The sequence below is a fragment of the Carcharhinus amblyrhynchos genome, chromosome 7, assembly GCF_965287045.1.
Source record: "Carcharhinus amblyrhynchos chromosome 7, sCarAmb.v2.hapA, whole genome shotgun sequence".
Taxonomy (NCBI): domain Eukaryota; kingdom Metazoa; phylum Chordata; class Chondrichthyes; order Carcharhiniformes; family Carcharhinidae; genus Carcharhinus; species Carcharhinus amblyrhynchos.
This window is the reverse complement of record NC_137330.1, coordinates 122192388-122193667: the sequence shown is the minus strand read 5'-3', so window position 1 is coordinate 122193667 and position 1280 is coordinate 122192388.

Sequence of the window (1280 nt, the reverse complement as noted above, 5' to 3'; positions counted from 1 at the left end):
AGAGACGCGTGGGGGTGGGGGTGGGGGGGGGAGAGAGACGCGTGGGGGTGGGGGGGGAGAGAGAGACGCGTGGGGGGGGGGAGAGAGAGACGCGTGGGGGTGGGAGAGAGACGCGTGGGGGGGAGAGAGAGACGCGTGGGGGTGGGGGGAGAGAGACGCGTGGGGGGGGAGAGAGACGCGTGGGGGGGGGAGAGAGACGCGTGGGGGTGGGGGGGGAGAGAGACGCGTGGGGGTGGGGGGGGAGAGAGACGCGTGGGGGTGGGAGAGAGACGCGTGGGGGTGGGGGGGGAGAGAGACGCGTGGGGGTGGGGGGGAGAGAGACGCGTGGGGGTGGGAGAGAGAGACGCGTGGGGGTGGGAGAGAGACGCGTGGGGGGGGGAGAGAGAGACGCGTGGGGGTGGGGGGAGAGAGACGCGTGGGGGTGGGGGGAGAGAGACGCGTGGGGGGGAGAGAGACGCGTGGGGGGGGGAGAGAGACGCGTGGGGGTGGGGGGGGGAGAGAGACGCGTGGGGGTGGGGGGGGAGAGAGACGCGTGGGGGTGGGGGGGGAGAGAGACGCGTGGGGGTGGGGGGGGAGAGAGACGCGTGGGGGTGGGGGGGAGAGAGACGCGTGGGGGTGGGGGGGGAGAGAGACGCAGGGGGGTCGGGGGGAGAGAGACGGGTGGGGGTGGGGGGGGAGAGAGACGGGTGGGGGGGGAGAGAGACGCAGGGGGGTGGGGTTGGGGGGGAGAGAGAGACGCAGGGGGGTGGGGGGGAGAGAGACACAGGGAGGTGGGGGGAGAGAGAAGCGTGGGGGTGGGGGGGAGAGAGACGGGTGGGGGGAGAGAGACGCAGGGGGTGGGGGGGGAGAGAGAGAGACCCGCGGGGGGGAGAGAGAGACACACACGCGGGGGTGGGGGAGAGAGAGACACAGTGAGAGAGAGAGACACACACACGGAGAGGGAGACACAGAATGAGAGGGAGAGAGACGGAGTGAGACACAGAGTGAGAGGGAGAGAGACACAAACAGGGAGACACAGAGAGAGAGAGAGACACAGACAGGGGGAGAGGGAGACACAGAGTGAGAGAGACACAGACAGGGGGAGACAGAGTGAGAGAGAGACACACAGGGAGACACAGAGTGAGAGAGAGACACACACAGGGAGACACAGAGTGAGAGAGACATGCACACGGAGACACAGGGAGAGGGAGAGAGACACAGTGAGAGGGAGAGAGACACAGTGGGAGTGAGAGAGACACAGGGAGAGGGAGACACAGGGAGAGGGCGAGAGACACAGGGAG